Below are 17,636 nucleotides of genomic sequence, written 5' to 3'. Positions count from 1 at the left end.
GCAATTTCAAGGGTTTACATTAGATTTAGGTGTACACTTTGAACTCTCACAAATCATCACTAACTAGAAAAATAATCAAATATGTTGTTCCTCCAAAATATTAAGTATAAGAATTTGAGTTGCTTATATAATTGTTGAAAGAAATTTATTTTTTACACAATTTATTATTCTTATATCTTATTTTAGGTACATTATCTTTTTTTTAGGATTATGAATCTCATGTATATCAATGCGACTTTCTTATAATTAATTTTAAAAATAATTTGATATACAGAAACTATTTGCGCCCGCAACGCATATAACAATATTGTCTATTTTGCAAATATAGACAGTGAAATCACATATTAAAAGAAACAAAAAAAATATTGAAGTTTGGGTCCAAATTAAAGGCAAAGTGTATTATCATTACTTAAAGAATGTATGAAGGGTACAACGGAGGTTACTATTAAAGAAGTAGACATGTAAGAAATACATCGTATCCAAAATTTGAAGTTTTGTCCACGAAGTAATCAAATTGTTTTTCAATATACAATAGTCCAAAAAGAAATTTGTGAAAATAAATAATTCCAATCTCTATCTTTAACGAATTTTTACAAATATAATTAATTATTATATAACCAATATATAATAATTATACATCTACTATACATTGAATATACACCCACAAACAACAATGAATAAGAAGAATCAATGACCCCAATTTATATAAAATAATGATCGAATGGTCGATTCATATCATATATAAAAGTAGAAAATAATACTCTTACGAAAGAAATGAGTGAAATGAAGCAATTACTATATAATACATTGATATAATAATAACAATTGAAAGGATCGTGAAAGAAATAATAATTAAGAACTATTACAATGTATAATATAAATTTGAATTAATCGAACAGAATAAATTGTTTTGGATAAATAATTTTAAGAATGTTAAAAAATAAGTAAGAAAAAGATGGTGGGTAGGGTCTCAGGTGGTGGCTGCCGGGCCTTGGGGCACATAAATACGTAGTCCCAAACACAACCCCCACAAACTACGGAGTTCTATTCACATCATATACATTATATATTATACACATATATACAAGGAGTATGTATATATACTAACTACTCATAAGTACTCCATTTGTTTTTATAAAAAATAAGGAAAACGTCTGAAAAATTATTTAATTTTGGTTGAAATTATTGTTACGATACCAAATTTCATGGAGGACTTTTTACCTATCTGAACTATTTAATAGTTTATATTAAAGGTATATATATGTCCACGTGGACACATTATTATTTGTAACTATGCAATATTTCTTTTGTCCACGTGAGCACATATATACCTTTAAAATACACTGTTAAATAGTTTAGGGAGGTTAAAAATAAGAGAGAAGTTCAGATATATTTCAAACTATTTTCCTAAAAAATAAGAGAAGTATTGAAATATCCTTAAGTTAAGCACGGATTATTAGTGTGATTTCAAAATTATTGTCAGGCTTAAAAATGATTATTTTATTGATTTACTAAACTTAAATATATCAAGGAATATTTTAAATTCAATATGTTTTTCCGGGTTTTTATTAAGAGTTACATACTCCTACAAAAATTTGAAATTACTCACTACGTTATCGTATTAGATTGAGGGCGTATCTAAGTTTAGCTAGTCAAGTAGAGGGTTGTTTTAAAAGTTGTCAATAATTCAGAAATAAAACTTATAATTTACACCAACTTCAAAGGTGCTTTAAGTAGTTCTCTCAAAAAATAAAGATTTTTTTAAATTTAACAATTCTAAACTAAAAATATGTGAAATATATTAAAATATTTTTTAATCACATCTTTTAAAAATGCGTTTTCACTTTCTTGTACTTCAATTGTGATCAAGCTGGCTCGACCAAGCTTGAATTGAATTAAGTAAAATTTTAATTAAATCAAATCAGTTTTATTGGGATCGGAACATAAGCAAGTCAAGATATAAGTTAAGCTAAATTTAATCGAGCCCAATCGAGCCTCGACTGAATAGAGCTTAATAGAAGCAATGCAAAGAATATCAGTCGACAATATTATATTATGTATACAACTTTGCAAAAAAAAAAAAAAACTAAATACATTGTCGATAGAAACGTGCAATTTTTCATGTAAATAAAGGTTCCATTTGGATCCAAGTAACTCACACGTTTAACTCTGACATGTTACAGTGCATACATGCAAAGATTAAAAAGAGAAAATTATTTTAATAGGAGTAAATTAAATCTTCTCTAGTTTTACGAAATAAAAGTAAAATTTATGTGTAATTTATATTTTAATTTTTAAATTTCACGTATAAATTTTTTTCGAATATATTGTCTTTAGTGTCACGTGAAAATTGAAGTGGTTATATTCTCATATGAATAACCAAGAGATATTAAAATGAGACAAGTGATTCCTTGATTATATTTGGAGAGGGTTACATTAAAATATAATATAGTGTCTTAAATGAAATGTTATAGTTTTTGGTCCTTTTAAGTTTTCGAAGGTGAGCATTTTTGGTCGTACAAATATTTTAACAAATTCTAAATGTTTCGTTTAATATAAACAGTGAAATAATTTTTTTTAAATAAAAATTGATAAGAAAATACAGTTAAATAGAGAAACAATAAACGATAGCAAATAATTACACCTAAAAATATATTAAATATTAAAAATAGACCAAAATCAACAAAAATTGCATAAACCACAACGCCCATACGTGAAATTCCCGTAGAAAGAATTCTTTTACGATTCCCATTAAGTCTAGTAGACAAAACTTCTTAATATTTTGATGTGGACCAGAAGTGTTGAAATTAATTTAATGTTAAGGACCAAACACTGCAAGAGCAATTTTAAAGGACTTATTTAAGCAAATCCCCAAATCTAATGGATCAACTTTGTCAATTTTTTAAAATCTCTTATGTCAAAAGTTACCGTATAAAAACCTTATAAATACAAAAGAGTTGCCTAGTTTTATTTTAGTATCTATTAAAGAACAAATAATCCCAAACAATTTCGGCTTATTATTATTATTATTGTTATTATCATCAATATCACCTGCCTCTTTTAAACTTTGCCTCATTTATCGTCTTTAATATTTCACCAATAATATATTAAATATAATTTTTAAGGTCAACAACTATGAGGATAGTATATTTTACGAATTCAATCTTTATCTGAAATATAGAAAGATTATTTTCGAGTTAGAGAGGCTATTCAAAACAAATAATATTCCGTCTTAGCATATTATGAAGGAGCCACTTCACCTTTTTATTTTTATTTTTAAAAAAGGTATATTTATTTTTTTTACATTAAAACAAATGAATTAAAGAAGCTAGTAATTTCCCAAAATGAGAGAGCCAAAACATGGATAGTGGACAGCACAACTCCGGGTTTTCTTGCCCCTGGGCCCCTAAAATTTACAAATAAACAAAAATCCCAAAAAAAAAAAAAATTAAAAAATTAAGTACTGTACTATATTATATAATTTTATATAATATATGATAAAGTGCTAATATTTTCACTGCTTAAGAGTGAGGATAGGCTAATTAGGAAGGGACAAAAAGGTAATGCGATTAGATTATCATCCTTTATATCGGGGATAACACTATCATTAGCAAATATTTCAGATGTAACTACTAAAATTAAGATTATATTATATCTACTAAATACTGTATTTTAATTACCAACCTATTCTATCTATTAATAATTAGGGTATAGTATTCTTCTTTGTCCTGTCTTCTTAATTTATGAATTTCTAATTGATGATTTCACTTGTTCAATTTGACCTGTTAATTTAACGTCAAACTTAAAATATAGAATTTAAAGTTTGGAAAGACATGAAGTTACGTGTCTAGTTTAATAACTAAGAACATGTATTGCAAATGAATATGAATTGTTACACCAAGTTTGCTTGTGATCTTGAGTCTCCAATACATTACACTTTCACTCGCACCAAGTTTTCACTTAAGCTTGAGACGGATCAAAAAAATGTAGGGAGTCTCTCCTATTTTTTGGAATTCAATATTAGGAAGTTTCACACCATCAATTGAATGCATCAATCCGATCTTTATTCTTAAGAGTTTTTCAAGTTCTTTCATATTCTCACTCATAAAAATTTATTTGTATTTTTGTTCAAATACCTTTTTTCTACTCAACTTCAAATAGTATTAACTAGAGTATTTCAAAACCTTTTTTGTAGGTCCATATTGCATAAAAAATTTCCAAAATCTAATGATATTCAAATCCCAATAAAATTTCAAAATGCAATGAATGTTGTACTAGATCAAAAAAATAATATAAAAATAAGAATAGTTGATAAGTTCATAATGGCTGCCTTTATTGTCTCCTTATTAATGCTACACTCAATCTCTTTAAAATAACATAACTTTTTGGGACATATAGCCTTTGCTTTTACCAACTAATTTACTCTTTTAAGGTTTTTGTTTGTTATTTCTAATATGGATTCAATCATACAAAAAATGTCATTTTCTCAAACACATTATGGACTACATTTACTTACACATCATTCATCATTGTGCGTTCAGAATTAGTGCGGTCCCTTCACATAACAAGAACAGTGCAGAACAGTAAACAACAAGGAAAACACACCACAAGCAGTTTACGTGGAAATTTCCTTACTCAAGGAGTATAACAATGACTTGTTGCACATGATTTTCAACTGTTTCATTACTAGTTACAACTAATGTAAGAAATTGTTATAAATATCACGGCCGAGTATTCTACCCATTACTTAAAGAGCCTAAGCAGATACAACACTGCCCACTAAGCTATCACCCCTAGATAACTTAAACTTTTCTTAAGTAGATACAACACCGCTCACTAAAACACCCAACTCTAGACGATTTAGAATTTGACCGATAAGATACAACACAGTTGTTGATACCCAATTTTGACCCTTTACGGTATGAGCTTCCGAATTTTCAAACAATTTAAAATAATTAGTTTTATAAATTTTGAAGAAAAAATATAAAGTTTGCGTTATTCTTAATGGTTTTGCCATTTCTTATAATTTTTAGATAATATATATATTTTACATAATTATGTATATAATTAGAATATTTTATGATTCAATAAATCATCTCAAAAAGATTTTAATTTAGTAAGTATTCTATTAAAATTCATTAAGTTAAAATTATGATTATATTTTTGAATCACAAGTTTATGATTAAATTAATTATTTTATTTTTGTTAAAATTAAGAAGCTTGTTAATTAATTAATATTAATTCGTCTTATTTAAATTTTAATCAAATTTCGTAAATTAAATTTAGTTTGACTATTTCTTAAATTTCAAAGAGATACCCCTTTTCCCTTAAACCCATTTAGAGACCAATGTTTTGAGCCTTTATTTCTCTCAGCCCAAAAACTCAACCCATTTCCCTTTATTTCCAGCCAATTAACTCCAGCAGCCCACATATTTTTATTTTTTTGACCCGGCCCGGCCCAAACTTCCATTCCAAAAAGAAACCAAAGAACCCATCAGCTCAATCAAAAAACAACCCACCCCTGTACCTTTATATGTTTAAGGCCTTCATTTATATGTTAATAGCATTTTTATTTATTCTCACAAAGATATTGAATGTTTTATATGTTTCATGGTTGTTGGAACTTTTACTTTCTTTGCATATTTGAGTTCATGTCCTGGTCAATCCAACTTGCTAGATCCAATAAATAAAATGAAAAAGGTTTCGTTGTATAAAGTCAACAATGAATAAGTCAAGTGGTTGAAATAGTTTGTTTATTTATAATTGAGAGAAGAGATCTACGTTAATTTATTTACTTTGCTCAAGTGTCAACTATAACTAGAAAAGAAGTCATTTGTTAGAACCTGGTCCTCCCAAACAAACCAAATGACCAAAATAATTATCGCCGGTTTGTTTATCACTCACTTGGTAGAGCGCACTGGCATCTTCAAACTTAGACAAAGGACCAACCTCTGCAGTTTTCCCAGCAAAATTGATGATGGCAATTTTTCTACAATATGCATCGACGGAGGTGTCCCGTTGAGGGATTTTGCTGGTTTAAGTTTAATGAAGCAAGCGACAATTATTTGGTGAAGTGAAGAGGTTGACATGGTTTTTGATAGAAGTGGTCATAGCAATATATGGGGGAGTTTTTTGTTTTCTTTTTATAATCAATACTCAGTGAGCGGAAGAGCTTTAAGCTCTAATACCATGAGAAAATCTCATATAGAGAAATCAAGGATTGTATTGATATAGTAATATGTGATAAATTATTAATGAATTGATATTTGATTAACATTGTTGTATTGATAATTAATAATGTTAATTACATACTCCTTTATATAGGATAAAATTGTAGAGTCCTAAGTTAATTATATTTAGAGTCCTACTATAATACTTATTACTAATATAATAATAATAATAATAATAATAATAATAATAAAATCTTAATTGTGTTATAATTCTAATAGTAATCTAATCCTAGTCATAATATAATTCTAATCATAATTTAATTATAGTCGAAATATAATCGTAACTAACATAGGTAATCTAATCCTAGTTAGACTCTAACTCTTCAGAACTGTTGTAACTCGTCAGTCAACTTCGTTGGACATGTTCTAATCCTCAACTTCCTGTTTCATCAACACTTGTTGTAGACAAGTCAGTCAACTACGTTGGACATGATCCTTTGATATGTTCATCGTCAGTTTCCTTTTTCCTCAACAAGGGGTTTTTTGGTACTAATTCAATTCACTAAGTCTCTTAATTCTTAATTAATGAGGTAGGCTAAAATAAAAAAAAATAGCAATAATTTGACTTAATCTGGGCTTGTTTAGTTTTGTTTGTTCTATTCGATACACAACATTTGTTGGAAAAAACATGTTATACTAATTTTTCTTGAGTTGAATATAAAAAGTGAATAAACAAAAATATAATTAGATTAAAGAAAATCAGAATATAATATTACGGTGAAAATAAAAAAAAAATTTGATCATATAAAGAAAATTATTAAAATAACAAAAAAATCACTTTCATAGAGACTAAAACTTTACAGATATTGTTACATCAGTGATTAGGTGTATTCACGTGTTTAAAATATGTGAAGTTACAAAGTTGCTTAATTGGTAGCTTGGTAAAGTCAAGGGGTAATGAATGTTTCAAATCACCAATGAAATTTAATTTGGTAGCTCACCAATGGGGGTTGTTTGGTAGCTATATAAAGCAAGTTTTATCCATGTATTAGAATTTGTATACCGTTTGATAGGTGGATAAGAAAAAAATTATTCATGTATATAATTTATATGACGTTTGGTAGGTAGATAAGAAAAAATTCATTCATTGATATAATTAATACGACATTCCAAATATGGATAAGAAAAAAGATATTCACGTATAAAGTTAATACGCGGTTTGATTGACAATTCTGAACATATATAAGTTATGAGGAAATTCGTACATTATTTATGCAAAGTAGAAGATGGAATAAATAATACATAGATAGCTAATACACCGATAAAAAGTTAAAATGATAGTATTACTTACTCTTATCATTCACAATTGACTACTTTCTTCTTTTACATATAATTAAAGAGATGTTTAACTACTTTCTTTTTTACATATAATTAAAGAGATGTTTAACTACTTTCTTTTTTTTTACATATAATTAAAGAGATGATTTACTTTAAATTGTATACGTCTCTATCCTGCTACCAAAACTCTCATTTAAGTCTAACTATACTATTGATGAAGGAATATAAAAGAAAAAGTAATCTAAATAAATTGTACAACAACTTGTAGGGTCAAGAAAGAAAAATATTTTATGAAAAGTGTAAGTATATTTTCAATGAGATAGGTGGACTCCTTATAAGCCTTGGACAATCTTCCTCCCTTAGAGCTAGACTTTGGGGTGTGAGTTAGGTCTAAGACCTAATTTCACATGGTATCAGAGCCTAAGCTAGAAGATTGTTGATCTTTTTTTAATCCTTGCAAAATGTAGTGAATACCCCAATTATACCTTGGATGCATATTTCAATGTTAGAAATTTCACTAAGGCAATCTTTGCAGTTGAGGCTTAGACTTCTCCAACGATTTATAAAGTCAACAATTGAATCATTTTTACCTTGACGAGCCTTTGTAAGTTCATCATACTAACGACACGTCTTATGCTATAGAAACGATCAAAGAACTCTTGCTCTAATCGCTCACAACTATATAAAGTATAATTAACTTAGAACTCTACAATTCTTTCCTATATAAGGAGTATGTAATTAAAATTTATTAATTATCAATACAACAATATTAATCAAATATCAATTCATTAATAATTGATCACATATCAATATATCAATACAATCCTTAATTTCTCTAGATGATATTTCTACATGAATTTTTCATGGTATCAAAGCTGAATGTTTTTCCGCTCACTGAGTATTAATCGTAAAAAAAATGGAAAACTCCCCCACATATTGCTATGACCACTTCTATCAAAAACCATGTCAACTTCCTCACTTCACCAAATAATTGTCGCTTGCTTCATTAAACTTAAGCCAATAATATACCTCATAAATAAGACACACATCCAATTGATTCATATCACAAAGAATGAATCAATTAAAAGTAGTTGTTCCACTGGACAGACTGCTAGAGAAGTTGTAGCGGCTAAGAAGAATGCAAAAGATAGTGGCACCATTGATGATTGGAAGGAGAAAGATGTGCTACTAAGGAGTTGGATCTCAAGCACCTTGATCGAAGAAAGCACACAACTAATTTTGGGCTGCTCAACAGAGAGATGTGAGAATGTTTAAAAAAAAGTTCATATTCAAGCAACAAAAGCAATTAATTTTGCTAAAAGATTATGTATAACATAATTTCCACTCTTGATCAATTTGATCTTCTCACAGGCTTTGATATAAGGAAAGAGAAAAACAAATGTCATAACAAAACCATATCATGGTGTTATCTGTCCAAAAAGGCAGGGGAAGAGGAATCAACAACATTAACATACCGAAGCATTAACAAAACAAGTTTTTGCTGGGTCTTCAAAGTTCTTTTTTTGCTGGATATTTAAAGCAAGCAAGGAGTAACCATCCTCTACTCACTAGCTTGACGGAAAACGTTGAGGAAAAAGGAAACTAACGATTGGAACATGTCAAAGGAACATGTTCAACGCAGTTGACTGACTTGTCTACAACAAGTCTTGATGAAGAAGGAAGTTGAGGATTGGAACATGTCGAAGGAACATGTCCAACGAAGTCAATGAAGAGTTACAACACTTCTGAAGAGTTCGAGTCACATTAGGATTATATTACCTATGTTAATTAGGATTATATTTTGACTATAATTAAATTATGATTAGAATTATATTATGACTAGGGTTAGATTACTATTAGAATTATAGCATAATTAGGATTTAATTATTATTATCATTATATTAGTAATAAGTATTGTAGTAGGACTCTAAGTATAACTAACTTGGGACTCTACAATTCTCTCCTATATAAGGAGTATGTAATTAACATTATTAATTATCAATACAACAATATTAATCAAATATCAATTCATCAATAATTGATCACATATCAATACAGTCCTTGATTTCTCTACCTGAAATTTCTACATGGATTTCTTCACCCCTCGGCTAAAAGTCAAGAAATCTAAAAAAAAAAAGAAAAATGAATCTAATAAGGCTAATTAAAGGGGTAGAGAAAAATAAAAAATTCACCACAAGAGAAGTGTTGATTAACTGGGGATTTCCATAGTGATAATGCGGTCCAATCCCCAGGTAAATTGTGGATCTTTCTTGCAAAATGAATCCGATAGAAAAACCTTTGTAGGTAACTGTACATGTAGATTTAAAATATCCCTAGATAATTTGGTTGCGGAATAAATCCACAGATAACTTATTTGCAATTAATAATCAAAATTTTTCTAGAATTATTTGGTAAAAAACTTTATTAAAAGGAACTCGCCTACGGCTTATGATGGAAAAAATTCGCAAGTAATCCCCAATGAAGATCTTCAAGTAAATCTGAAGGAATATTGGAGGTGAAAAATCCTAATTTAAACAAGAAAATTTATTGCGACATTTTACTGGGAAATTCCTACGAAATACCCCAAGTAAATCCGCAAGAAAAAAATGTTTGCAAGAAATATTTAGCATTTATCCTCATGAAAATCCTCAAGTAATATTTCCCGTGTAAATCACTAGACACATTTAATAATTAGCCAAATATCTATTTCAAATCCCCAATATTTGTCAAAGACTAATGTAATTACAACTAACAAAAAAAACATAATTCATAACATCCACATAAATAATGTATGATTCTTAAAATGGTCCAAAACAAAATATTTCAAATTTGAAACCTCAATACTACTACCAACCATCAGGGTCAGAATCACTTTCATCCTCATAAGCTTGGTTGTCTTCATTAGATGATCGTTTGTTTATAGATGATTTGTTGTATACATGCTTCTTCAACAAGTCCAATTCCTTCCTCATTTTTTTCTTATTTTTGTGTCGCTCGTAATCCAATACTTAAAATAAGCCAGCACTCATCATTCATTAGCTTTAATATTAACTACCAATAGTAAGTATATATTACCTTGAATATGAAAAAAAAAAACAAAACAAGAAAGACGTATTAGTACTATAGAGTTGATGGTCTGTGTTCCACTTGTTTTAGAGATAAACAGAAGCGCTTGTAATACTTCAACCACAATCATTTTATTTTTTGAAAGAAAATAATCTAACATTCAACAAAGCTAGGTTCTCTTTCTGCATCTTTTCTCTTCAATATCAAGATATGAGTTTCTAGTAGTTTTTTCGCCAATGATTTGTAAAGAATTTTTATCCAAAAATCTTCTCTTCCACTGTCCTCTCTATATTTCTAAAATATCATATGATTGTAGTTCTTCTAATTAATTTTTACTAGTGGTTTTTATTTCTCCTAAAATGACTTTCTCCTAGTGTCATCTTCAACATCTCACAAAGCATATAGTCTAGCGGTGCAACCAAGTTAAAGTTATGTCTTTTGGGAGCGAGAAGCTTGGTTACAACGGTTCCATTAATTGTTTGTTGCAGAAATACAAGCTAATGCTGCTAGTAAACATGATGCGATCGGACCCCTTCCATAGAAGTCACACATAACAGAGCTTTGTTTTTGGGTCTGGCCTTTTCTTGTTTTTGTTCTCTGAATGTCAATACTGTAACTGTAAATTTACTGAAAGGTAATTACATGAGTTTTTAGGTAGACGGAGTACTTGGATTTGATTGTAGCTCAAATGAAAAGGTCAATGAAATTTTGATTGATACAGTGATTTTTGGTACAATGAGAATTCAACTTAATAGTCTTTGTATTATTTTTTTAATGATGATACCATTTAATCATACTGGAAAATAAAAGTCATCTAGTAATTGTTCTAATACCTATTCTGTGATACCCCTAGTACATCAACATACCATATACTAAGAAACCTTTTACTAGTACCTGCAGGACTAAGAACCCCAACACAAAATCTCCTCCTTTAGAAGTGAGGTTATCACCATTTTAATAAATCTCTCCTAGTGTAACTCTATCAGCAACTACACAGAAGGAGGAGAAATAACAAAGAATGAAAAGAAACAAGACCAAAAAGGGGTGGCAGGGGGAATACAAATCCACTGGACATTAAGCATTTGGAAATGATGCTGTCACAATTCAAGAATGGAGAAAATTCTGAACCAAGTCATATTTCAAGAAAAGAAACAAACGTTGTCTACAATCGTGAGATTGATAATCCAAGATACATACTAATATGTTTCCAAGAAGCCTAAATTGTCTAGAGTTTTGTCCAAGCTTGATTTCTATCATTGCTAGAGCTAGATCGGTAGTAAAGGAGCAAGGATGCTCACTCAGAACTGGGACTATGTCCAGCGACTGTTAATTTTTTGTTACTTAAGAGTTCTCACTTTTGTAATAAAATTTCCATAGTTAAAAAAAACACATAATATAATATCTCCTTTACTATATATATATTAAAAAAAAAGACAATCAGCCCAAGTACTAAAGCAACCAACTCATCACACACCAATACATAGCAAATTGAACAATTAAAAACAACAACAAATTGAAGGAGCAGTTGTGATTTAAAGGATCTGCATAGGAACATGTAACAAGGAGATACCAAGACCAGAATATATTCAAACAACACAGGGAGGATTTTGCAGCAAGTTTGCATTAGATTAGTAGAAGCACCTTCAATTCTCCTAAACCACAAGGGTAATTCCCTAGCAAGAGATGAGAAAATGGGACAAGAAGATGTCACTCGATTTTCCCCCTTTTACAATAGAGTTGCAGTTAGTAGAACAAAAACAAGTGAAAAGAAGCAAAAACCAGAAAATTTGCAAATTCAACTTGAAATACAGAATAGAATGTCAAAGTATCTTTTGCATGTTTCTAGAACAATAAAACCAACATGGCAGAAGTACACCATATAATAGGAAAATTGATATACATCAGCATGATAGGCTGCTTAAGACGTCAAAAATTAGATGTAAAACACCGTACATGGGTGATTACTAAGGAAAATAATCAATATTTCATGAATCACTGCAATCACATAGTACCTGAGTGGAAGGAACAGATGCAAAATCAAAGTACAAAAAAATAAATCAGTCTCCACCTTTTTTACTAACGATGATGAATTCAGCAATATCTCTGAAAACAAAATGTCACAGAATCATTAAAGATGACATTACAATTACAAATTATATACATAAATTCTCTTTATGGATATTCTTGGAAGTATATATTTAGGAAAACATTCAGTGTTCACATTGAAATACATACATTTCCAAATATGCAAACAAAGTAAACAAAAAAAATAATTAATTATAGAAACCAAAAGTAAAATGAACAGAGGGTTAGCTCATTGTCAAATCCAACAAAGGAGCATTGACATTTTATAGCATAATTTTGTAGAACCATTTCATATATCTACAAGAAAATTGTACCTTGGATCTTCAAAGGCAAATTGAACAAACTAAAGAACCATAAAATTGACCAAAAAAGAGATAGGTTTCTTCTCTAAAAGTTAAGGAATTTGAAAGGAGCAGCGTCATTTTCTTTTCAATACAACTTCTTTTTCATAATGTAGCTGCAAACGAAATCCTAAGTGCAGAAAACTTACCCGTTTTCTCTCTCTCTCGCTCTCTCTCTCTCTCCATTAAGGTTAGTTCTTTATTCATACATTGGACCTGCAAATGACTTCCACAATAGAGACAGTAACCAACCCACTCAAGCAGTAATTACAAACTGAACAAATAATCTTTTTTCTAAGTCTCACACAGATCTTGAAATGAACCCTGTCTCCTTTATGCCTTTCCTCGCTAGCAAGAAGCACACCAGCAGCGTGCATTGCATGATTCTACCGTGTTTTGTGCACTTAACTGGGTCGATAGTTGACCGAAAGATAATTTCACTTCACCTGGCCAGCAGGTGGGTGGCGAGCTTATCCTGTGTGAGTGTGTGACAAGACTACAGAGTAAGAAATAGTTGCAAAATAAAGAGGACGCAGTGTACCTCAAATCACAAATACATTTAGACGTAGAAACAAATTATATTCCTACATAACCTCATCCCTTATAATAAAACTACAAATTGGTAAAAGCAATCAATGCGTCATTTTGCAAATTTTGCATCAATAACCAAGCTATCCAAAATATTGTATGGAAAATCCCAACATTATCTTCATGAGAAAGCTAAAAGTCTCAAGTCATGTAATAGTTGTAATGAAGTATATGCATATGCAGAATACTTGACCCAAAGGCTCGACAATAACTACAATAGCCTTTATTAAATTAATTTTCTTTTTCCATTTGAGTAGCAACCTGGACATAATTTTAAAAATTTACAACCAATATTCAAGAACATACATAAGAAGAATTAGTTCAGAAAATGGAAAAAGGCACAAGTAATTCTAGAATAGCCATAAGAAATTCCATAACTTCTAGAGTTAGCGATGACACAGTAAATAAAATGAATATCTAATAAAGCAGGAAACACTCACCAGTTTATCATTAAATGCATAAGTCCTCGCTATAGCAAAAATCTAACCAAAACTGGAAAATTAAAACAACCAGCAGAAAGTAAGCAATACCTTTCTTTTGCTCCTCGAAGAAGCCTTTTCCAGATTCAAAGTAACAAAACAGTAAAGATCAATGCAAATGCTTTTGAGTTCTCTTCCACGTAGTTGAAGGTTTTGTGTAGTAGATGGAAAGCGTAAATGCCAACGCACCCAAGGTATATGATAATATGCTCGACTCAACCAAAACTTTTTTTTCTTTTTTCACATGTGTTTTCTAACATTGCATGTTGCTTAACCTGACGTTTTAATGCAACATAATTACACTCTCAAGTACTTTAAAGTAATTTAGTAGGCTAAGCTTCTCTTTTTGTCATTATGTTATAAGTTATTTGTTCCTTACATTAGGTGGTAAATTATTTTTCTCTAGGAGAATAAAAGTTATTTTGAAAGAGTAGCAAGGAAGTGAGTGAAATATACACTTCGGTTTGGCAAAGAATAAATTTATTACATTAAAACTCACTGCTGCATATGATGTATCATTATACATTATTAGTATATTTAAAAAGAATTTTGTTAGTAATAGAACTCTTTTAGGCTTACATTGATTCTATAACCAAGAAGCACGAACCTTGCAATGGCACTTCTACTAGGTGCATTAAAATTTGAAACTCAACAAGGTTCCTCATGCATTTTTTGTTAATCTGCCCGTTGCTTGGCATAATGGGAACTAAGAAGTGCTAGCTCAAAGTTGAGCCTCAGTTTTGTACAGAGTCCTACTCAGAGATGGGAGAGACACTTAGGAAATTCAAGAAAGGAGAAAAAATGATTTCAACAAAGTCCAGCCTCTCAAGCATCTTAGTGTATAAAGTATGGATATCTTCAGGCGTTGCGACTGAAGTTGGGCTAGGATGTTGGTTTCCAGTTACAGTGATCAACCAAAATGAATATACGACTTAGAAGATTGACCGAACACATAAGTACAAAAGTTCAGTAGCCAATTTACTCCTAACACTACACCAAAAATGATCTTTAGCGGCAATTAATTAATGACAATAGTTTAGTTGCCACTAAATATGGTTTTTAGAGGCAATTACTAGTGACAATTACATTTTAGCAGTAATAGACACATTGCTTGCCATAGAAATTAAAATTGAAAAGCAGCAGAAGAAGTTGATTTCGCTTTAGGTGTTGTCATGCAAACCAATTAATGCCATTTGACCAGCTTGCAGAAAAAGATAACAAGAAATGATGAGAAATCTGACCCATGGTTTTGCCCTAGTGGTTGAGAACCCTGAGATCTCAGTTCAAAATATAGCGGAGACAAAAAAATACACTAGGTGATACTTCCCATCTATCCTAGTCTTGGTGAATAGAGTTACTTGGTACTTGTTGTGCACTTGTTGGTGGTGGGAGGTGACAGATATTCCGTGAAATTAATAAAGATATGTGAAAATTGGCCTGTACACAACGATCATAAAAAAAAGATAGAAATCTGATCTAACAGACACAAAATTTCCCTAAATGATGCCATATTTGGAAAAGAATTTTCCAGAATCAGATGAACAAGGCCAAACACCAAGCGGTCCATTTTCCCCACTTTCTTCTTCCCCAATAAATAAAGGAACAAGAAGGTCAACGCTCACACCATCGGGTCTCCGTCACCCACGGTTAAACCTGTGAACTAAATTTTTTTGAATAATGCTAAATACCTAGAGAGCCCCTTAAACTTGGCACAATTTGTAAGATTTCATCAAAAACTTATAGAGTGACCAGTTAGACACTTATACTTAATCAGTTGAGGTGTAGTCTCGTGGGGGTGGGCCTGTTTTTATTTTTAAAAAAAATTCTTCAATTTTGACACATATTGTTATTTCATTTGACATTTGATACATCATCAGCATATGATTTTCATGTGCTCAGTTTTTCTGACTATGTGTTTAGAAGGTACGTTTTTGTCATGTAGAAGTGTCTAACTTGGTTACTCTATAAGTTTGTAAGGTTATCTCACAAAACATGTCATGTTTAACGGGTTATCTACATATTTAGCCTTTTATGTACAATGTATTTTGCTTTTACTCAAGGGGAAGAGGAAGAGGTTCAACGGAACAGGTCATAATTTGGCCTTTCATGCAGATATGCTAAAGCAACTCTATGAAGCACATATTCATATCCTGACTTAATTGTATATTTCCCAATTCGACTTTCAAGAACATAAATTCAATGTTAAATATAGAGCACAATTTAAATATGTCAAAATTAAATGAAACAAACATAAAAAGAAACTGAACAGAACCCCACCAAAGTTCATTCTCAAGCAAAAGAGAGAATAGGAAACTCATAACAGCACCCTTCATCTTCCAGACCATCTTCTCTTATGTGGAAGGGTGATGCAAAAGGGAAATTCACAGTCGGCGCACATTATAAACATCAAAGTGACTTACCTGACAGCATCTCCTTTTGGCCATGAAGTGTATCCGGGGAAACAAAGCACCTTTAAAAGTTGGAATGCTTCAGTCGGCTGGTTTCTCAGGCAGCATGTTAGACAAAAAAATTGTAAGCATAACCAGTTTCTCAATACAAATAATAGCTTTTGGTCCAGAATGAATGGGTGCTTGAGCATTGAGTGCCAGCCTGTGCCAGGCTATTGCAAATAAATCTTCACTTTTTTGTTTGTGTGTGTATGTAACATGGCTATTGCAAATGATACAGAATTTTAGGCTCTTTTCAATTGCAGCAGTTTTTCCTATATATATATAGAGAGAAAGAGCACTTTCTTTTCAATGAAATACCTTTAACAATCAAAAAATGGAAAGTACAATAAAGGTATAGATTACCCTTTGGAATTTCAAGAACCCAAACTCTCAATAACTTATAAGGAATAACTAAAGTTATCCAGCATTAACAAAAGCAAAATTGTATTAAAAAGGGACCAAGGGGCACAAAACATAAAATACACAAACCCAATTTCTCTATTCAACTGAAATTGTCAACCATTTCAATGTCCCCAAACATAAAATTTAACAGGATAAAAAAGAGCAAAAACCGAAAAAACGAAGTGAATGCTATTGCTTTTTAAGCCTCATGGGTTGCTTCTGATTTGCTAGCCGATAAATCCAGTACACCTACACCAATTTCATCATATGAATCAATCATTATACCCTCTACCATGTTCACAATTACTGCAGAAATAGAAATTGAAAAAGAACAAGAAAGTACCAAAGCGAGGACATGGGCACCAATAAGTACGACTACTAGAAGAGGTACTGCTTCAAGACGAATCTGATTCGCCATTTGCCAAAGTGAAGTGAATCTCTGATTCTCCCAATTTTTACCAAATGCCCTTCTTCTGCTTCTATTGAGTCCAAATCAAAAGTGTGCCTCTTGCCCTCTACTATGTTCCATTTTATGTATTTTTAGTCAAAGGTGAGCTTTAATTTGGTACATTATTTACTCTTTTTTTTTAATTATTAAATTAAAATGTATGTAAATATTATAATATGTATGCCTCAAATTTATGGTTTTTTTTAAAAAAATAATAATTAATGGTGTAATATAATTTTTAAATCTGGACTCGAAAAAGAAAAAAAATA

General features: G+C 30.5%; 1 long non-coding RNA gene across 2 annotated transcripts; it reads right to left on the bottom strand.

Moving 5' to 3' along the window:
• Positions 1–12,336: 12,336 nt before the first annotated feature.
• Positions 12,337–17,601, bottom strand: LOC101245275 (uncharacterized). 2 transcript variants are annotated; one of them, XR_003247680.2, is made up of 3 exons: positions 17,263–17,479; positions 13,308–17,168; positions 12,337–13,216 (listed from the first exon to the last, which is right to left on the bottom strand). It is a non-coding gene; the product is annotated as an uncharacterized lncRNA (long non-coding RNA). The 2 variants fall into 2 exon arrangements; XR_183028.5 differs by lacking the exon at positions 12,337–13,216 and having other exon boundaries at positions 16,890–17,168; positions 17,263–17,601.
• Between the last annotated feature and the right edge of the window lie 35 nt (positions 17,602–17,636).

Source organism: Solanum lycopersicum, chromosome 8 (genome assembly GCF_036512215.1).
Source record: "Solanum lycopersicum chromosome 8, SLM_r2.1".
In the NCBI taxonomy this organism is placed as follows: domain Eukaryota; kingdom Viridiplantae; phylum Streptophyta; class Magnoliopsida; order Solanales; family Solanaceae; genus Solanum; species Solanum lycopersicum.
This window is presented reverse-complemented; position numbering and strand designations above follow the sequence as displayed.